Source organism: Lithobates pipiens, unplaced genomic scaffold, assembly GCF_037356315.1.
Source record: "Lithobates pipiens isolate NorthernLeopardFrog02 unplaced genomic scaffold, aLitPip1_a1.2 Scaffold_18, whole genome shotgun sequence".
NCBI lineage: Eukaryota > Metazoa > Chordata > Amphibia > Anura > Ranidae > Lithobates > Lithobates pipiens.
This window is the reverse complement of record NW_027507758.1, coordinates 43,539,529-43,560,110: the sequence shown is the minus strand read 5'-3', so window position 1 is coordinate 43,560,110 and position 20,582 is coordinate 43,539,529. Positions and strand designations below refer to the sequence as shown.

Genomic DNA, 20,582 nt, shown 5'->3' with positions numbered 1-20,582 from the left:
TTCCTCCCACTGATACCTATGATGGGGCACTATTGCTCCCACTGATACCTATGATGGGGCACTATTCCTCCCACTGACACCAATGATGAGGCGCTATTCCTCCCACTGATACCTATGATGGGGCACTATTCCTCCCACTGATACTTATGGTGGGGCACTATTCCTCCCACTGATACCTATGATGGAGCACTATTCCTCCCACCGATACAATGCTCTATACCTGTCACTGACACCAACAATGGGAAACTATTCCTCCCACTGATACCAATCATGGGGAACTATGCCTCTGACTAATACCAATGACTGGGCACTATTCCCCACTGATATAAATGCTGGGACACTATTCCTCTAATGATACCAATGATGGGGCTCCCACTAATGTCAATGATGGAGCACTATTCCTTCCCCTGACACCAACAATGGGGTGCTATTCCTCCCACTAACAATGATCTGCTTGTATTGAACAGAGATTGTTTCATTTAAAAATTACATTTATACGCATACTAAATTTTACCTTTAACCTCTTCGCTCCGACCGTACGCAAATGTGCGTTTAAGGCTTGAAAGGGTTAAACTGGGGTGATGCCTGCACCAGTGGAATCTTTTTTTTATTTTTAATAAAGGAATTTTTCAAAAGTGTGTTTGTCTTATTTAACCATTTTTACACTTTCTTTGTGAAATGGAAGGGGTACTTTTGTACCCCCTTACCATTTCAAACAGGGGGGGGCGGGAATTGGGGGACCCCTTGTTAAAGGGGGCTTCCAGATTCTGATAAGCCCCGCCCGCAGACCCCCAAAACCACTGGCCAGGGTTGTGGGGATGAGGCCCTTGTCCCCATCAACATGGGGACATGGTGCTTTGAAGGGTCACAGACCCCCAAAGCATCCTCCCAATGTTGAGGGCATGTGGCCTGGTATGGTTCAGGAGGGAGGGGGGGCCGCTCTATCGTCCCCCCCTCTTTTCCTGTGGCTTGCCAGGTTGCGTGCTCGGATAAAGGGTCTGGTATGGATATTTAGGGGGACCCCCACGTCAATTTTTTTTTCAAAATTGACACAGGGTTCCCCTTAATATCCATACCAGACCTGAAGAGCCTGGTAATTGAATTGTCGGCTAATAAAGAGAACACTCATTGAGTGTTCTCTGTATTATGGGAGCCGACAATGGAAAGTGATTTTAAAAGACTTTTTTTCCTTGCGAAATGACAGTTTGTGCAGGGACAGTTCTAAGCACGGGAAACCTGCGCCCCTTCACAGGCATACTATAGACACCCCCCAGGTACGAAATTTAATATTACACTTTTATTGTTTCACTTGAATCATTATTAAAATCACTGCTCCTGAAAAAACTGACATTTTTAAAACTTTTTTTTGCATTGATCCATGTCCCCTGGGGCAGGACCCAGGTCCCCAAACACTTTTTAGGACAGTAACTTGCATATTAGCCTTTAAAATTAGCACTTTAGATTGTGAAAGTTCGAGTCCCATAGACTTTAATAGGGTTCCAAAGTTCACACGAAGTTTAGGTCTCTTCGCAGATTCTGGTGCGAACTGAACAGGGGGGTGTTCGGCTCATCCTTACTTGTAAGCAACAAATGTCAGAAATAGTCTTATACCACGTACACACTATCGGACTTTCCAAGACCAAGTCCTTCAGATAATTGGATCATGTGTGGGCTCCAGCAGACTTTTTCTTCCCAAAAGTCCGGCAGACCTAGAAATAAGACTGGCTTCAAATTTGTCCTCCAGACTCGGCTTTTAGAGGACAATCCGTTCGTCTGTGTGCTAGTCCGACGGACTAAAAATGACGCTAGGGAAGCCATTGGCAACTGGCTATGAACTTCCTTATTCTACGTCATCACGTTCGAATCTGTCGGACTTTTGGAGTGATCGTGTGTGGCCAAGTCCGTTTGTTCGAAAGTTCGGTGGACCTCAGCTGCAAAGTCCGTAGGGTTGTCCGCCGGACCAAGTCCGTCAAAAAGTTTGGTTGTGTGTATGCGGCATTAGGCGTGAAAGCTTTTTTGAAACAACATTCCTCAGTGTATTAACAAATCACATATAACACCATAAGATGTAAAACAGCATATATTAAAGAGGAAGTAAACTCTCCCACTCTGATGCTTCTTTTCATTTAGTCCATTATAATAAGTAATTATCAAACTATAGCCACTGTAATCCAGCCCAAATTGCATATTACTTACTGTTTAAAGAAACTTTTAAAAACTTGTTTCCAGGGGTAAGGCAGCGCCATCTTAAGTATTGTTTTCTGAGTCCACAGTGGAGTGTATTTCCGCCCTTACATTGAGCACTTCCTGTACTGTTAACCAAGCCTCCTTCTCAATCCAACATTTCTATGGCAACCCTGCTTCCCTATTCATAGCTGACTTGTTTTATTTCATAGTATTTACTTGTGCTGATTATCTAGAGTTTGCCGGTGGGAATCCTATCAGCTTCAGCTGATAAGACTGCAGTTATTTCTGTCCCATGCCCTGCTTTACACTGCATGTGAGGTCTCATGGGGTGTAGTAGGAAGCTCTGAGTGATTAGCAGCCTCCTGGGAGTTCGGTGTTGTGTGCCGTAGGAAGTCCAGATAACAGATAGATAAGCACATACAGAGTGTGCTCTAAATCAGGGGAGATCTGGGCATGCTCCGTGACATCATTCTAAAGAACAAAAACGATTACAACAATACTAAGCAAGTAAGGAGATATCTACAAGCAGTGTTCATTAGGGGGTTTTTATGCTGATTTACATGGGACACAGTTGTGGGGGAGGGTTTACAACCACTTTAACCACTTGCTTACTGGGCATTAAACCCCCCTCATGCCCAGACCAATTTTCAGCTTTCAGCGCTGATGCACTTTGAATGACAATTGCGCGGCCATTCAACACTGTACCCAAATGAAATTGGGTGCAGCAATGTTTTTGAGGCAGATTGTGGGCACTGATAGGTCGCACTGTGGGCACTGATGTATGGCACTGTGGGTACTGATGTATGGCACTGTGGTCACTGATGTATGGCACTGTGGGCACTGATGTATGGCACTGCTGGGTGGCACTATGGGCACTGATGGGTGGCACTGCTGGGTGGCACTTTTTTAATTATCTGGGGGTTACTGGCAGGAGGCAGGTGGGCACTGATACGCTGGCCGTGATCGGGACTGATGTCCCGATCACGGCTGCCGGTGATCGGGACTGATGTCCCGATCACGGCTGCCGGTGATCGGCTTTTTTTTTTTCTCCTCGCGCTGTCAGTAGATGTAGTCCCAGCAAAGCAGGTCCGCGCTGTAGCCGTCATTGGGCTATAGCACGGATCTCAAGAGGTTAAGTAGGGAATGAAAGAAATCCCCATCATGTTTTATTTTTGCTGTCTGTTAGCTGTCTTTGTACTTTCTAACCAGGAGACACAGCAGCCAATCAGAAACCAATTCTCTGATTTCACTGCAGCAAATTAAAATCTAATTGGTTGTGCTGAGGTACAAAACTTCTTATGTTATCTATGCTCTTTGCATTTTTGAATAATTTTATTTCATTTAATTTAAATTCAATTATGTTACACATGCCAAAATTCCCTACTCCAAGCATCATCTGAGTATAAAGACAAATATAATATTTCACATTTTAAATGGGGCCGGTGTGTCAGCCTTCTGTAGCTTGTAATGAAGGGTCTGTACTTTTCACCATTGCTATGTATCTGTCGCCATGGGCAGTTTTATATTGCTCAGAGCCAGGCTGTCAACTAGCTGTATATTAGTGAGCGAACCTTTCACCTTTCCTTTCAGCGGAATATGTGTGTCCTGTTTCACCATGCAGTTGGTAAATAAAAGACAGACATATTTAATGTCACCTTTCCCTCCAGGGCGAGCTACAAATATCAGAAGTACATAGCTGAGCGCAGGGGCGTAACTAGAGATCACAGGGCCCCATAGCAAAATGTTGTATGGGCCCCCCCCCCACCAAAAAAAAATGAACTAATGCTATTAAACAACAGACTACCACACCCATGTGGCACAGTACCCAGGCAACAGCTTATATAAATTTTGAACAACAAAGTATGCAGTATACTGTATGCAGCCCCTGAAGGGAACACATTGCTGACCTCCAGGCCTTTTAACCAATTTCTGTTCTGTTATATAAAATGAAATAGTTCAACTCACCATAATGCAAAATCAGTGGGATCCCTGAGCGTGTCACTTGCCATCATCGCCTGCCACCAGATGCAGATTGTAACTTGTCAAACGTTGCGGAATGTCACCTACCACATGTTGCGGATTGTCCACTTGCCACATCCCAGATTGTCACTTGCCAAGTCACCTGCCACACATTATGGATTGTCACTTGCCACATCCTGGATTGTCACTTGCCACACATTATGGATTGTCACTTGCCACGTCCTGGATTGTCACTTGCCACGTCACTTGCCACACATTATGGATTGTCACTTGCCACGTCCTGGATTGTCACTTGCCACGTCACTTGCCACACATTATGGATTGTCACTTGCCACGTCCTGGATTGTCACTTGCCACACATTAAGGATTGTCACTTGTCACATCACCTGCTACACATTGCGGATTGTCCACTTGCCACGTCGCCTGCCACCAGATGCAGATTGTCACTTGTCACACTTTGCAGAATGTCACCTGCCACATGTTGCGGATTGTCCACTTGCCACGTCCCGGATTGTCACTTGCCACGTTACCTGCCACACATTACGGATTGTCACTTGCCATGTCCTAGATTGTCACTTGCCACGTCTCGGGTTGTCACTTGCCACGTCACCTGCCACACATTACGGATTGTCACTTGCCATGTCACCTGCCACACATTACGGATTGTCACTTGTCTTGTCACGGATTTTCACTTGCCATGTCACCTGCCACATGTTACGGATTGTCACTTGCCACATCCAGGTTGTCACTTGCCACGTCACCTGCCACACATTACGGATTGTCACTTGCCACGTCCTAGATTGCCACACATTACAGATTGTCACTTACCACATCCTAGATTGTCACTTGCCACACATTATGGATTGTCACTTGCACGTCCCGGGTTGTCACTTGCCACGCCACCTGCCACACATTACGGATTGTCACTTGTCATGTCACGGATTTTCACTTGCCACGTCACCTGCCACATGTTACGGATTGTCACTTGCCACATCCAGGTTGTCCCTTGCCATGTCACCTGCCACACGTTACGGATTGTCACTTGCCACGTCCCTGGTTGTCACTTGCCACGTTGCCTGCCACACATTATGGATTGTCATTTGCCATGTCATGGATTTTCACTTGCCACATCACCTGCCACATGTTACGGATTGTCACTTGCCACATCCAGGTTGTCACTTGCCATGTCACCTGCCACACGTTACGGATTGTCACTTGCCACGTCCCGGGTTGTCACTTGCCACGTCGCCTGCCACACATTATGGATTGTCACTTGCCATGTCACCTGCCACACGTTACGGATTGTCACTTGCCACGTCCCGGGTTGTCACTTGCCACGTCGCCTGCCACACATTATGGATTGTCACTTGCTCTGCCACTTTCCTGCTGTGTCACAGAGTTAGGCAGCAGATTATCAGTCAGGCAGCAGAGAGATAATGTCATCTCTCTGCTTCCTGGCTGCCTGCACAGTGAGGGGGAACTGCACTACAGGGATGAGAGGGCAGCCAGAGATGATGTCATCTCTATGCTCCCCCGCCCGTCAGCTCCCTGATTGGCCAGCCCACTCATGCCCACTCTCATCTGCCTCCCAGTCCCACTATCACCCGCGGAGCCGCTCGCGGACCACCCGCGGGCCGCCCGCGGACCACCCGCGGAGCCGCGGACCACCCGCGGCCGCCCGCAGACCACCCGCGGACCACCCGCGGCCGCCCGCGGACCGCCCGCGGACCACCCGCGGAGCCGCGGGCCGCCCGCGGACCACCCGCGGACAGCCCGCTCTCACCCGCTATCTCCCGCGGAGCCACGGAGCCTATCCTCACCGGGCCCCACTTGACTGCGGGCCCCATAGCGCCCGCATGTGTTGCTATGGCGGTAGTTCCGCCACTGGCTGAGCGCCAGCAATCCTACTTCTTCCTGTGCCGCCTGTCCTCTGCAGATTTACTGCTACTTGCTTTCTATTTATACACAATTGGAGCTCAAATAAATATGTTTTAGCCTAAAATGAATTAAGTTTCAGGTTTGCAAAAATCCAAAATAAGTATATACATAAATATATATGTAGTGCTACCCCCACGGGATACACTTAAAGTGGATGAAAACCCAAAATTATTATTATTTTTTTTGTTGATGTCATAATGTAGAGTATAAGATTTCCTATCATTTGAGCCCAGACTTGCCACAAAGAGTTAATCCAGCTCTGAGCAATCCTCCTTTATTGTTCAGTGAGATAAATCTTGACAAACAGAGAAAAACTTTGTCAAATCCTCCCCCTTGCTGTGAGTGACAGGTGATTTACATATATCGTGCACTAGCCTAAGAGACATGCATTATTTTTTAATTCCCTCCCACTCTTTTCTTCTGCTGCTCGGCAAGGATTGGTTGTTCCACGACTCAGCATGATTTGGAATGCTGAAGTCATGTGGGGACTTTTCTGGGTTTTGGCTGGATGTTGGTGATCATAGCAGAAGTTCAGTGTAAGAAATACACAGGAGAAAATGCCTGTTGATAAGGGGAGTGTAGAGGTGGGCGGGGAGTCTACTGACATCACGACTCCACCCACTGAGCCCTGGAAAACAGACCCACCCACAAAATCTGCAGTTTTTCAGGTCTCATAGCAGACAGAGGGGAGACATTTGACAGATAAGTATACATGCAGTAGGCATGTATATCCTTCTAGATAACCAATATTGCAGTAGTTTAGAAAGGATGAGAGTGGGTTTACATCCACTTTAAAGATAATGTACCCCAATTTTCACCCTGACCTTGCAAGTCTCCTAACACCCTGGGTTCAGACATTTCCGCAGTAGTGAATATAATGCACAGACACCAGACTAGGACACAGTAAACCAAATAAGTCTTTACTTGAAGGGGTTGTAAAGGTAAATGTTTTTTCACCTTAATGCATTCTATGCATTAAGGTGAAAAAACATCTCACACTGCCGGCGCCCCCAGTCCCCCCGTTTTACTTACCTGACCCCTCGAAAATACCACGCTCGCCCCTGCCGTCCTCTTCGCCGCTCAGCCTGGCTGCTGATTGGCTGGAGTTGATGGATTGAAAGTAGCGCAGCCATTGTGTCAATCACATCCAATGACGCAGCATGCCGGGGGGCGGGGCCATGTGATACAGCGAGCAGCTATAGCTGCCAGCTGTATCACAGGAGTGTGCCCGCAGGTGCTTCTCACCATGCGAGGGAGCTCGCATGAACGTGAGAAGTACCTGCGGGAGGAAGCAGAGACAGTCGCCGAGGGACCCCAGAAGAGCAGGTTCAGGGTCACTCTGTGCAAAACGAGCTGCACAGTGGAGGTAAGCATAACATAAAAATGTAGCGCTAAAAAATAAACTCAAAAAACTTAAAGATAGGGCCCTGAAAAGAGGCCAGATGGCTTGATGGTGGGATCGAGGACGCTTATAAGAGGATTCCATACCGTGACCCTTCTCAACAGAGGTTGGAGTACAATCCATTGGGATTACAAGCTCTTTAGACCCATTGTCGTAGGGCATGCGGGTCCAACTGGTCTGGTAAGAGTATCCATCTTATATCTTCAGAGTGTTGCATCCACAGATATTTCTACAGACAAATAGATTTTCGTGGTTTGTCTCCTTGTTACCTTGATTCAAGGTCTACATGAAAAGATTGGTCACTCTTTTTCCATACAAGTGGACTTTGGTACAGATTGATGAACTGTTAATAGTTTACCCTTCAGGATTCACGTCATGTGATCCCACTGTCATTACATTATTTATGCACTGTTGTATTATATAGCACCAGTGATTACACTTTGCACATAATGTCGTTTGCACTTGTTTTATAATCAGTGCAAAGCTTCCTTTGAGTACGGGTTACTCATACTCACTTAAAATTTATCTTTAAGTTTTTTGAGTTTATTTTTTAGCGCTACATTTTTATTTTTTTCACATTTATTATAACTTTGTATGTTTGAGTGTTAGCTTCTAGTCTCATTCAAGTAGCGCAGTGTTTTGCTTTTTCGTAAGTATAACATGTTTGTTATTTAAAAAAAAAAAAAAAATGTTTACTTTACAATCCCTTTAAGGTTTGGCAGTTAATAGCATCAACAGAAAATAATTTGAACGAAGGTGAGGCTATATTTATACTCTCTATATAAAATTAGTAAATTGTTAATATTAGGGATGCACCCATACCATTTTTTACGAGTTTGGATATACTATTTTTTTTTGTACTCGCCGATACTAATTAATGATACCTACTGCAACTTTTTTTGTTTACACATCAGCTATCAGCAATGGTACAAAGCATTGAAAAGTGATTTACAAATTATTATTATTTTATTTTTTTTACATTTTGGGCTTTTTTTTTTTATGTGAAGGTGTAAAAATATTAACGAAAAAAGCAAACAAAAAAAAGTTTCATTATTAATATTTTATAATTTTTATAAAAAATAGAAGTGAACAAAATCTGCTTCAAATGGTAATTAAACGGAGAAGGAGAATAAGCAGTTAATATGGCAAATTAGAGAAAATTAAGGTTTAATAAGCGGTTAAACAGAGGAACAATGTATTTAAAAAAAAAAAAAAAGATTACTTGATAGGTTGCTTTAAACTGACTTCATCTGCAGACCAAAGTTTATCCCTTTGATCTGTAAATGAAGAAACAGAAAGATAGATAAAAAGAAACAATGTTTCTTTTTATCTTTCTGTTTCAGCTGCTGAGCAATATCATTGATAAACATTGCCCGGCTGCTGTTTTTTTTTTCACAGCTCCAATTGCCGGGACCTCGTTTAAACTTCATCAGTCATCAGTTGTTAAGGACGCGGTGGCCCCGCTCTGCAACAACCGATAATTGCTGGCTTTTTGTACATTTCAGCTGTCAGAGGAAAGAACTGAGCCTGAAAGTATCAGTTTCAGGTATCAGAGCATTTATATAAGTACTGATTCTTTTGCAAATGTTTGGTATCGGCATTGATACCAATATCAGGATCTGTATTGGTGCAACCCTAGTTAATAATATAGTCCTTAGCAGAACAGTAGAGCAGCAAGTATTAACCAATCAAGGTCTATGGCTGCAGGTCAGAAAAGGGAAGGAGAATGACCAATCTGCTGTCAGACTACTCCTTTTAGCCTCCTGTCACGTACGTTGTACCTAAATTATATGACCTTGATCTCTAAGGAAGAGTTCTTTGGTGATAGGACCAGATAAATGCCCAATGCTTCTTTCTCCTGTGGGGGCAGAAAAAGTAGTCCTTTTGATGCAAGTGTCTTGTATCTTCAGCTAGATCAAATGAATGGGTCCAGTGTAATTTGTGAATATGGCATTTGAACAGTACAGTAGTGGTTGTCAGTGTCTCCTTATAAAGCTTTAGTGAGAGAAACAAAGCAATGGTTTCTGCATGCAGTGACCCAGTCTAGGTGATACCAAGCTCCAAGGGATGGTGTGGAGATCCTGCAGCAGGCCCCTGCAGGTACCATGCTCAAGGAAGAGTGCTCAACCCCTTGCCTCTCATCGCCGCAGGTCAGCTGGATCTGTGATGCAAGTGATGAAGACGACCTCCTGACTGCCACCCGACACTGCCGATGATCGATGCGCCCATGTGTGCTCTCCCTTGCTGCCTAGCCCGCAGTACTGTCTTGCTCTCCCCTACTGTCCGGGTCACTGCTTCCAGGTGAAGTCCCAAGAGACCAACTCCTCCCAAAAACAGGCTATTTACTACCTCTCCCAGCATTCTGTATTCTTCCTCCAGCCGGTTGGAACTTGTAGTCCACAATGATCAGTCTCCAGTGTGAGTATTGGTTCCCTGTACTATATGTCCCAAGATCACCCACTCTCCTGCAAGTGCCTACTCATTCTGCATTCAGAAAGTCACCAACAGAGTCTGCGTGGAATACTAGAGGAAACACTCTTCCTGTGACAGATTTTGCAGAGGCAATTTAGCCAGCCCTGGCTACATATGTAGTGTCAGCAGGCCAATAAAAAAATCTCCAGTTGTATCCAGCATAGGAAGTATGTCCCAAATTCAGGCAGTTTGGGGAATATTTTTCTTTTAGGTAGAAGAGCTGTGGTTGTTTGGGCTGACTAATTAGGCAATGAGCCAAGCTTCACTCTGGAACCAGATTCTGTGTATGCCAGACTGGGAAACCCTGAAATACCGGTGTAGTGAAAGATAGTTCCTGTTTGGTTGCCTATATGGTAAATTTATATGCATAGAATTTGGCACCTGTGGCAGCAATAGGTTGTTCCAGATTTGTTAGCCAGGGATCCTGTACAGCAGGGGTGTCCAAACTTTTTTCAAAGAGGGCCGGATTTGATGAAGTGAACATGCGCGAGGGCCGACCATTTTGCCTGACATTCTTTGAATCGTTAAAATTCGGTATAAGTGTGTTCGTTCGAGCTCTAATACACTGCCCAACAAGAATTCTCTTGCCTTTGTGGCTGTGTGTGGGAAGAAATGAGCTTGGGCGTATTTGTACATACTGTATTAATTGGCGTATAACACACACCTTCACTTTAAGAGGGAAGTTTCAGGAAAAAAAAAGTTTAAATAAAGAACTGTGAAGCAAAATAATGGTCAGTGCCCACCAATGCAGCCTAATCAGTGCACATCTGCAGACCCACCTTTGCCAGGAACACACCCACCACAGCCAGGAATGCCCCCACCATAGCCAGGAATGCCCCCCCATAGCCAGGAATGCCCCCCCCCATAGCCAGGAATGCCCCCCCCATAGCCAGGAATGCCCCCCCATAGCAAGGAATGCCCCCACCATAGCCAGGAATGCCCCCCCATAGCCAGGAATGCCCCCCCATAGCCAGGAATGCCCCCCCCATAGCAAGGAATGCCCCCACCATAGCCAGGAATGCCCCCACCATAGCCAGGAATTCCCCCACCATAGCCAGGAATTCCCCCACCATTGCCAGGAATGCAGCACCATTGCCAGGGACACAGCACCATTGCCAGGGACACAGCACCATTGCCAGGGACGCAGCACCATTGCCAGGGACGCAGCACCATTGCCAGGGACGCAGCACCATTGCCAGGAATGCCTCCCCAAATGCCTCACCATTGCCAGGAATGACTCACCATTGCCAGGGACACAGCACCATTGCCAGGGACGCAGCACCATTGCCAGGGACGCAGCACCATTGCCAGGGACGCAGCACCATTGCCAGGGACGCAGCACCATTGCCTGGGATGCAGCACCATTGCCAGGAATGCCTCCCCAAATGCCTCACCATTGCCAGGAATGCCTCCCCAAATGCCTCACCATTGCCAGGAATGCAGCACCATTGCCAGGAATGACTCACCATTGCCAGGAATGACTCACCATTGCCAGGAATGACTCACCATTGCCAGGAACGCAGCACCATTGCCAGGAACGCAGCACCATTGCCAGGAACACAGCACCATTGCCAGGAATGACTCACCATTGCCAGGAATGACTCACCATTGCCAGGAACGCAGCACCATTGCCAGGAACGCAGCACCATTGCCAGGAACGCAGCACCATTGCCTGGGATGCAGCACCATTGCCTGGGATGCCTCCCCAAATGCCTCACCATTGCCAGGAATGCCTCCCCAAATGCCTCACCATTGCCAGGAATGCAGCACCATTGCCAGGAATGACTCACCATTGCCAGGAATGACTCACCATTGCCAGGAATGACTCACCATTGCCAGGAACGCAGCACCATTGCCAGGAACGCAGCACCATTGCCAGGAACACAGCACCATTGCCAGGAACACAGCACCATTGCCAGGAATGCACTGACGAGCGCCAAAGGAGAATCTCCTGTTTACACGGCGGCTTCTTTAATAGAAAGTCCCGCCTCCTTTGATGGACAGAAAAGTCGTCCAATGGCAGTGCAGGAGAAGGACTTCCTATTACAGAGGCCGCCCGTAAACAGGAAATTCTCCTGTGTACGGCGCTCGGTCCTGTCCTCCCTGTACCTTCCGAAGCATATATATCAGGGGTAATGAATTAAAATTAAAGGAGGTCCGGTCGCCAAAATTTTCTTTGGGCCGAGGTCCGAATCTCAAGTCTGTGCTACGACTCAGAAATATTGTAGTAACTGTATATCTATCAAAAACATGAGAAATGTACAATTTCCTTAGCATTTCAACAATATTTATTGTCAAGTTACATCTGGTGATCCCAGATCAAGTTAAATCTGGTGTCCTCATCACAGTGCCCCTTTACATCAGGTGTCCCCATCACAGTGCCCCTTTACATCAGGTGTCCCCATCACAGTGCCCCTTTACATCAGGTGTCCCCATCACAGTGCCCCTTTACATCAGGTGTCCCCATCGCAGTGCTTCTTTAAATCAGGTGTCCCCATCAGTGCCCCTTTACATCAGGTGTCCCCATCACAGTGCCCCTTTACATCAGGTGTCCCCATCACAGTGCCCCTTTAAATCAGGTGTCCCCATCACAGTGCCCCTTTACATCAGGTGTCCCCATCACAGTGCTTCTTTAAATCAGGTGTCCCCATCACAGTGCCCCTTTACATCAGGTGTCCCCATCACAGTGCCCCTTTACATCAGGTGTCCCCATCACAGTGCCCCTTTAAATCAGGTGTCCCCATCACAGTGCCCCTTTAAATCAGGTGTCCCCATCACAGTGCCCCTTTAAATCTGGTGTCCCCATCACAGTGCCCCTTTACATCAGGTGTCCCCATCACAGTGCCCCTTTACATCAGGTGTCCCCATCACAGTGCCCCTTTACATCAGGTGTCCCCATCACAGTGCCCCTTAACATAAAATAAGTGTCATGCTGATGGGCACATTTTATATTAAGGGGCACTCTGATGGACACAACAAAACATGCCCCTTAACTTAAAATTTGCCCATCAAAGTGCCCCTTTTAATATAAAATGTACCTATCAGTGTTGCTCTTAAAATAAAATCTGCCCATCAGCGTGCCCCTTAACATGAAATAAGGGTCACACTGATGGGCACCTATTATGTTAGGAGGCATTCTGATGGACAATTTTTATTTTAAGGGGCATGCTGATGAGTATATTTTTAATGTGCACATCGATGGGCATATTTTGTAGGGCACATTTTGTTGTACCCATCAGCGTGCCCCTTAATAAAATATGCCCATCGATGTGCATATTAAAAATATACCCATCAGCGTGCCCCGTAAAATAAAATTTGTCCATCGGATTACCCCTTAACATAAAAGGTGCCCATCAGCGTGACCCTTATTTTATGTTCAGGGGCACGTTGATGGGAAAATTTTATGTTAAAGGACACTCTGATGGGCACATTTTATTTTAAGGGACACGCTGATGGGTATATTTTTAATGTGCACATCAATGGGCATATTTTGTTAAGGGGCACCTTAACAAAACATGCCCATCAGTGTGCACATAAAAAATATATCCATCAGCGTGCCCCTTAAAATAAAATGTGCCCATCAGAGTGCCCTTTAACATAAAATGTTCCCATCAGCGTGCCCTTTACAAAAAAAAGCCCCTTAAAATATGCCCAACAGTGTGCACAACACTGATCACTAATAGATAACTAATGTGCCCACATACCTTAACTGCAGGAGTGTGGGCACAACTGAAGCTGCCTCTCGATGAGATCCAGGACCCGGGAACCGCGGGCAGCAGGGGGGCGGGGCGCGCACGTGACGTCACACCCCTACTGCCCGTGTCTCTTCAGCTCCGAGAGACGCGGCCAGGAGCAGGGGGCGGGCGCATGCGCGCAGCGTCACTGGTTGCTGGGGAAACCCGCGGTCCCAGCAAACCAGTGATTGCTGTCGCTTGCTACACTGGTGGCATGGCGGTCCGGGCAGAAGCGCTGCTCTGTCCGGACTCGGACCGCGGGCCGCCATTTAGTGACGGCTGATATATATCTTTTGTGGCCCCGGCGCTGGGAGATCGTCGGGGGCCACAAAAGATATGTATGTCCAAATAACCAGGCGGGCCATTCAAAACCGGGCCGCGGGCCGCAATTGGCCCGCGGGCCGGACTTTGGACATGCCTGCTGTACAGTAAGATGCCAAGCGGCAAGGTTTTATTTTCTTGTTGTTTTTCCTTTTTTCTGCACCTTACATAGTGTATATAGTTTGTGTAAATAAATTGCATATATGATCACTGAGAACTGTCACTGTTTAATATTGATTGGACCCTGGGCAAAAATTTTCTTGGGCCCCCCCATGCAATTTCCAACTTCTATGAGACATACAATAAATAGCAGCTAGACTGCTATTTAATGTATCAGATCAGGCAAAAATTGAGATTGGTTGCCAGCGGTTACAGCATATCATTAATGCTCACTGGCTGGTTGCTAGAGGTTACAGCACACATTACGGCTCACTGATTAGTTGCTAGAAGTTACAGAAAATTATTTCTGCTTCTTAATCGGTTGCTAGAGATTACTTTACAGTATTAATGCTCACTGATTGGTTGCTAGAGGTTACAGCACATCATCTCCTCCCTGCAGGGGGCATGATCTACATATCAATGCCGCCTTTATTTACATATTAATACCACTGGCCGCAGCTATTTACTTATGAATGACGGCTATTTACATGTAAACACAGGGTCTGCAGCTGAGTCATCTGTGCACAACAATAAGGCAGAGCTGGGCAGCATTATTACTAGCATTTCACACTGAGATATCGGGACACAGCACATGACTAAAACTTCAAAGGATAAGGGACTTTAAACTGGGATAGTTGGCAAGTATGAGGGAGCTGCTTTGGGCCCCACAACAATGACAGGGCCCAGGGCAGCTGCCCCTTTTGCCCTGCCTTAAAGACAGCCCTGTATCCAGGGAGTAACACACACACCCCTCTGCCAAGTTAATCTCTCACACATGGTGGAGGGTGCAGGCATCTGTGTAAACAGATGTTAAGGCCAGCATGGAAGAGTTGCTGAAACAGCAAATGCCAATCAATAGCGGGCAAATGCCACACAAAAGCGGGAAAATGAACAATTGCAACAAAGTTTGCAACAGAGATCTGTCAGCAGTAGCTGAAAAAGTTGCAATGGAGCCTTACAGACCAACCACAAGCTTTCCAAGAAAGCTGAATATTGCCAAAGGTGATTGAAGATCTTGACCCTGAGGTGAACGCAAAAGTTGGCCTAAAGAACAATGGGCTGGACTGGTGGCCCCATTATTTTCTGGAGAGTCCCAAAAGGCCTACTATAACCAGGAACCTGTGGAAGCAAAGGACTATGCAATTTTGGGGCAGAAATACTGGTGCAGCCGGGTATAACCTTGGCTATTGATGCTTACAATGTTCACTACTGAATCTCTCTTGTGGGAAGACTGCCCAGATAACAAATGTATGACCAGGAAGAGGCTTTGTCAGGACCACAAAAACGTGTGATTATGGACTGGTTTCGGAGATCCCTCTCTACTACCATTGTAATATTGGTGAGCCATGGTGATTTGTTTGAAAACAGAGAACCTAACTTCCTCTTTCAGAAATGTATGGACTTTATTCCCACCAAACCATCCCCAGCTACAGGTAAGGCACTAAGGTGTGAGGGTGGAGAGGATGAACTGTGCAAACTCATTCTAATGTCTGGCAGGAGTGGTTATAGAGCAATTGAAGCACTCCAATCTGATGAAGATCTATGAGAATGTGGTAGAATGTGGTAAAAATAGATGAATAAATCCCAACCACGACACTACCTGCCTGGAGTTTGCATATTTGCAAGTTCTCCCTGTGCCTGCGTGGGTTTACTCTGGGTACTCCAGTTTCCTCCCACAATCCAAAGACATGCAGGTAGATAAATTGGCCATAGTATATGAATGGGGACCTTGGATTGTGGGCTCCTTGAGGGTAGGGACTGACATGAGTGTGCAATGTACAGGGATAGGGACAATTGTAGACATTCACTCAGGATGGAATGGTGTCTTTATTCAACCTTACTAACTATGAAACTATGAGAGGGAAGCCTCCCCCCACTTCATAATTTAAAAGGACCTATTATACAAGGTGTCACAAAAGGTGGAGGAACCCATTGAGCAACTGGTGGTTTCCATAACTCTTTTCCTATCCATCGCTGAGGTTCCTTTTGCTTGGCTCTTGGTTGTAGCACATTAGCCTCATTCATTATAAAGTAAAACAGCCATTCATGATATGGCAGTTTTGCATCCCAAATGTCTAACAGCGGCTGCTTATCACATTCTTGGCCAACGCAGTTTTTTTAAAGCATTGGCTAGTATGGACTGAGCCTATGACCTAGTATGAGAGAGATCTGCACTGTAGGTAGGCTGCCATTTTTTTTCCAAATCTTTTATTTAAAGAGACATGGAAGCACAAATCACAGTATCTTCAATTACATGAAAGAGGTACAACGGCATCGGATTAGGTAAAACGACATACCAGAGTGTCTAGATACAAGTAAGCAAAACACGACAATTCACTCTTAACATGTAAAATCAACCCTTTGGGGGGTCTGAGAGAATATGGTTGTAAACCTCTGCAACTAAGTCATTAAATATCTATCTATTCCATCGGAATTTAGTGTGCTGCAATGGGTGGTTTCGTGGTCCCCGTCCCAACCTTTTCAAATGTTATAAAACAGTAGTAAGATATATATCTGTAGAAAAAATACAAGAAGAATAGTGACAGAAGAAAAGAAAGATGAAAAAAGAAAAAGGCATGAAAACCACTAGAAGTGTGGAGGAGGAAAGAGGGGATAGGAGAGAGAGGGGAAGGGAGAGTGGTAGGAGTTCTGGGCAGGGGGGAGGGGACACGGGGCCCAGGGGGTGACAAATGCGCATCTCCCAGATTGCAGTACAAACAGGAAGGGTCAGTGGATAGTGTCAGCTGGCTACTGACATCCATCCTGGCTATATTAGGGTTGAACTAGTCTACCGTGTCGCTTTTAAAGAGGGCCTGTCCCTCGTCAGGGAAGGGAAACTGTTCCAGAGTGCAGACACTGCCGGACCTTGCCGGTGTCTTATCATATAAGGTCCTCCATCCGATAGTGTCCGCTGCGTACTGCGCATGTGCAGTACACAGCAACACAGATTCCGAAAATTGCCAAGGATGAACGGCACCTGCGCCGTGAGTCCAGGTTCTATCCCCACTATCCAAGTGGACATAGAGTAGGAATATAAAAGAGCCGAGCGCAGCGAGGCCGGGCCCGAAGCGTGGCGAGCGAAGCTCGCCCGCGAGGGGCCCTCTAATATTCACAACCCTATGTCCGCTTGGATGGTGGGGCTACCACCTCCACTCACGGCGCAGGCGCCGTTCAGCTTCGGAGATTTTCCGAAGCTTCATCTGCTCCGTACTGCGCATGCGCAGTACGGCGCGGACACTATATGATGGCCGGACACTATATGGCACAACACCGGGAAGAAGACTCCATCACGGCTCCTGACACCCACAGTGACGGATCTGCGAATCTGGAAGAAACCCCCGAGGGCAAAATGTCAGCTCCTCGGCGTGGACCAGGCTTCGATATGGTCTCATCCTGTAAACTGATGCATCTGGAAGAGAGCTTGTTCTTTTGAAAACCCCAGACTGGATCACCAGATGAAAATAGAAATACAAAAAAGAAAGTCTAAAAAAGAAAACGAATGCAGCTATCATATCTAAGAATTGGTAAGCTGCAATACAATAAATATTTGCTTCTGGGTTTAATACTGCTTTAGGTCTATGATCTACCAGAACACCCCGGTCCTTCTCGACCATTGACTCCCCCAGGTGTACATCCCCTAGTATGTATGATGCATGCATATTCTTAGCCCCCAAGTGCAACATTTCACATTTATCGACATTAAACATCATTTGCCATATACAGTTTATCACAAAAGTTTGTACACCCCTCCCATTTTTGTAAATATTTTATTATATCTTTTCATGTGACAACACTGAAGAAATTATACTTTGCTACAATGTAATGTAGTGAGTGCACATCTTGTATAACAGTGTACATTTGCTGTCTCAAAAGACACAAGTGTGCCTTCCCTACAGTCAAGCATGGTGGTGGGAGTGTCATGGTCTGGGGCTACATGTGTGCTGCCGACACTGGGGAGCTACAGTTCATTGAGGGAACCATGAATGCCAACATGTACTGTGCCATACTGAAGCAGGGCATGATCCCCTCCCAAGATTGGGCCACAGGGCAGTATTCCAACATGATAATGACCCCAAATACACCTCCAAGATGACCACTGCCTTGCTAAAAAAAAGCTGAGGGTAAAGGTGATGGACTGGCCAAGCATGTCTCCTGACCTAAACCCTAATGAGCATCTGTGGGGCATCCTCAAACGGAAGGTGGAGGAGCACAAGGTCTCTAACATCCACCAGCTCTGTGATGTTGTCATGGAGGAGTGGAAGAAGACTCCAGTGGTAACCTGTGAAGCACTGGTGAAGTCCATGCCCAAGAGGGTTAAAGCAGTGCTGGAAAATAATGGTGGGCACACAAAATATTGACACTTTGGGCCCAATTTGGACATTTTCACTTAGGAGTGTACTCACTTTTGTTGCCAGAGGTTTAGACATTAATGGCTGTGTGTTGAGATATTATGAAGGGACTGCAAATTTGCACTGTTATACAAGCTGTATACTCACTACTTTACATTGTAGAAAAGTGTAATTTCTTCAGTGTTGAAAATATATAATAAAATATTTACAAAAATGTGAGGGGTGTACTAATTTTTCTGACATACTATAGGTACCCATTTAGTTAGTGCATTGAGGATAGTTGTAAGAACTTTATTCTACTGCATAGCTTGGTGTCATCTGCAAAACACTGAAGTGGTACTCAAATCAAAAAGTTAGTCCTCAAATCTACCGTATATACTCGAGTATAGGCCGACCCGAATATAAGCCGAGGCCCCCAATTTACCCCAAAAAAACTGGGAAACTTATTGACTCATGTATAAGCCGAGGGTGAGACATGCCTGTCCATCCCTGTGTGTCCGTCCATCCCTGTGTGTGTGTCCGTCCATCCCTGTGTGTGTGTCCGTCCATCCCTGTGTGTGTGTCCGTCCATCCCTGTGTGTCCGTCCATCCATCCCTGTGTGTCCGTCCATCCATCCCTGTGTGTGTTTCCATCCATCCATCCCTGTGTGTGTGTGTCCATCCATCCATCCCTGTGTGTGTGTCCATCCATCCATCCCTGTGTGTGTGTCCATCCATCCATCCCTGTGTGTGTGTCCATCCATCCATCCCTGTGTGTGTGTCCATCCATCCATCCATCCATCCCTGTGTGTGTGTCCATCCATCCCTGTGTGTGTGTCCATCCATCCCTGTGTGTGTGTCCGTGCAGCCTTGTGTGTCCAGCCTACCTGTGTCCCGAGCCTCCGTCCCGAGCCTCCGTCGTCCTGTGCCTCCGTCCCGTGCCTCCGTCGTCCCGTGCCTCCGTCCCGTGCCTCCGTCGTCCCGTGCCTCCGTCCCGTGCCTCCGTCGCCCCGTGCCTCCGTCCCGTGCCGAGCCTCCGTCCTTCTGCCATGCCAGGATCGCCGCTCTTCGTCGGCGTCTCGGCGGCCATTCCTCTGTTCAAAAGCCGCGCCTCCGTCTGTGATAGGTGGAACACTCAATTTCCCAGCAGTCTGTGTTCCGCCTATCACGGACATCCTCTCATCCTCGTCCGTAGTATGAGGATGAGCGGATGTCCGTGATAGGCGGAACACTGACTGCTGGGAAATTGAGTGTTCCGCCTATCACAGACGGAGGCGCGGCTTTTGAATAGTAGAATGTCCGCCATCTGTCTGCTCGACACGCTGATCGGGCAGGCAGACGGCGATGACTCGAGTATAAGCCGAGGGGGGCACTTTCAGCCTCAAAAAAGAGGCTGAAAATCTCGGCTTATACTCGAGTATATACGGTATATAATTTTAAATAAGTTAAAAAGTAAGGGTCCCAATGTTGAACCTTGGGTTACCCCACTAGGGATGAGCTTTGTGTTCGAGTCGAACCCATGTTCAACTCGAACATCGTCTGTTCGCCCCTATGGTGAATTCCGAACGTTATGGGCCGTTCAAGTGGCACGTCACAGCCCATTATTCACTGCGGCATAGCAGTGCATTGCTGGCTGCTGATTGGCCGAGCATGCACTATGACCCGCATGCTTTGGCCAATCACAGCGCAGAAAAAACGGAGAGCCATGATTTGGCCAATTATGTCTCAGGGGGTTTAGTACACGCCCCACAATACATAAGGCCTCCTGCGTGTCGGCCTTGTGTAGTGTATTGCGGTGGCAGAGAGAGATAGACAGAGAGACAGTGTCATTTGATTTAAGTTAGATAGAATAGGCAGGCGAGTCAGTTAGCTTCAGTTACAGTGTGTAGAGGATATATATGCATCCCAGGTGTGTTGTATATATGTATATTTATACACTGTATTCAGTTTAGCTAGATCCGTTCCTGTTATTCTCTTCATAATATACTGAAAGGCAGGGAGCTGCACTTTTTTCTCTTAGTGTACTGTGTCCTTTGCACAGTGTGCACCTAAAGCTTTACC

The 20,582-nt window shown here is 46.6% G+C and overlaps 1 protein-coding gene across 1 annotated transcript in view; it reads right to left on the bottom strand.

Annotated features, from left to right (window-relative positions):
• STPG4 (sperm-tail PG-rich repeat containing 4) overlaps positions 1-20,582 on the bottom strand; it is a 131,982-nt gene that overhangs the window by 94,326 nt on the left and 17,074 nt on the right. The window lies entirely within an intron of this gene.